Source organism: Urocitellus parryii, chromosome X (genome assembly GCF_045843805.1).
Source record: "Urocitellus parryii isolate mUroPar1 chromosome X, mUroPar1.hap1, whole genome shotgun sequence".
Taxonomy (NCBI): Eukaryota; Metazoa; Chordata; class Mammalia; order Rodentia; family Sciuridae; genus Urocitellus; species Urocitellus parryii.
Genome location: NC_135547.1, coordinates 111,510,985 through 111,512,892, shown reverse-complemented (window position 1 = coordinate 111,512,892; position 1,908 = coordinate 111,510,985). Strand labels below are relative to the sequence as shown.

Genomic DNA, 1,908 nt, shown 5'->3' with positions numbered 1-1,908 from the left:
TTGGTCATTTGATTCTATCCCATAATTCTTGGATATTCTGTTCATGGTTTCTAACTTTCTTCACTGTGTTATCAACTTTATTTTCCAGGTTGTATAGTTTGTCTTCATTATCTGACGTTCTTTCTTCCAAATGATCTAGTCTTTTGGTTATGCTTTCTATTGATTTTTTTTCCTGTTAACATTTTTAGTGTTTCAAGGTAAGGAATTGTATACAAATAACAGTAGACCTTTGACTCTTTATTTTTATCTAAATAAAAGATAACTCAAGATGAATTCTCAAGGGAAAAAAAAAGGAAGCTATGTACATAAGGGACTATATCTTCCTTCATCGTCTACTTGGAACCAGTAGTTGTGTTGCTGTCATAGAATCAGGGAAGAGGTTGTGGTAAGTTGAAAGAGGTACATAGGCTGCTGTTACCATTTTACCAGCAAACTACCTGCCATGCAATGCATTAACAGCAGCAATAGCTGCAGCAATTGAGGGGCACATTCTGCCCTGAGCAGAATTCTTGTCAACATTAATATGAATGACTCCACCATATTTATTATATTATTCAATCACATCATCCTTAATCTCTGGATCCCATCTAACTTCTTCTTCTGTTTGAGGGTCAAACATGTTAGATAGTTGGAAACAGTGTTGCAAGTGGCTGAACAGAGGCAGCTGCAGCTAAAGCTGAAGCTTCAGTCTTTTGGGAAAGTCATGTTTGCAAATCTATAACAAAAGAGAATTCTGCCATGGCACCAAATGCCAAAGAGCCACTCATTTGTAAAGCCTGCTGGGCTGTTGATGGGATCTGCAAACCTATACCCTCAGCAAGTCTCGCCATTAATTGGAGACCAGTTGTTCCCAAGTCAATTCCAGTCGTTTCCAGTTCGTCACTATCCAAAAAATGAACTAGCACTAGAAGCATCGTATGTTCAGTAACATGACCAACTTTCATTGGAGTTCCTGCTAGTTCAAATCCATTAAGTTGTTCCAAAGCCTTTTTGGCACATTCTGAGTCAGAAAATGTAATAAATCCATAACCCTTAGAGCTTCCTGTTTCACTATCCATCATGAGCGGGATACTTTCAATTCTTCCAAATGGCTCAAAGATTCCCCAAAGCATATCTTCAGTTATGTTAAAGTGTAATGAGCCTACATAAAGTCTCATAGGTCCTGCGCTTCCCTTTTGTAAATTGTTTGCCATTGCTGCAGCTCTGTTTTTGTTTTTTGTTTTTTTTTTTTTTTTTTGCCTGGGATGCCTGTATTATGATCAACACTCCTAAAACTTGCTGGCCAGTTAATCCTATTGCTAGAGGCACTGACCTAACATCAATAAACTCCACATAAGCAATTCCTTTGGAACGTCTTGAATTTCTATCAGAAATCATCCTAACATCTCAAACCTTTCCTACTCTGGAGAAAAACTTCCAAATCTCTTGGTTGAATTCTTGCTGCCAACTGCATGCAGAAAACTGTCCTGGCATCTCTTTCCTCAGGAATTAGATTATCAATAGGTTCCCTCACAGGACTCTTGTCTTTTCTGAATGGATTTTTGCTTCAGGAACTTCATCTGATTAATTTGATGCTATGAGGCAACCCATTCTTTCCTCAAATGGTACTGTTAAATTTTGGTCCAGAGTAGGGACTTCTGTAGTGGCCTCGGAATCTTTGATCTCGACTTCTTGAGTGGCTATGTCTCCTTTCTTTGCTTCTACTTCACTTCCATTCCTGGCTTTTGCTCTTTTTCTTTTCTCTATCTCTACTTCGCTTTCGTTCCTTACTTTTGCTTCACTTTCATTCATGACTGTGACTTCTGCTCTTGCTTTTTTCCCTCTTTTTGCTACATTCTTCATGGCTGTTAGCAATGCTCAACTTGTTCTCATCCTTATGACTGACAGTTCACACTGGAATGAAAGGTG

At 38.5% G+C, this 1,908-nt stretch overlaps 1 pseudogene; it reads right to left on the bottom strand.

Annotated features, from left to right (window-relative positions):
- Window positions 1–311: 311 nt before the first annotated feature.
- On the bottom strand, window positions 312–1,468 carry LOC113199315 (RNA-binding protein 39 pseudogene; annotated as a pseudogene).
- Between the last annotated feature and the right edge of the window lie 440 nt (window positions 1,469–1,908).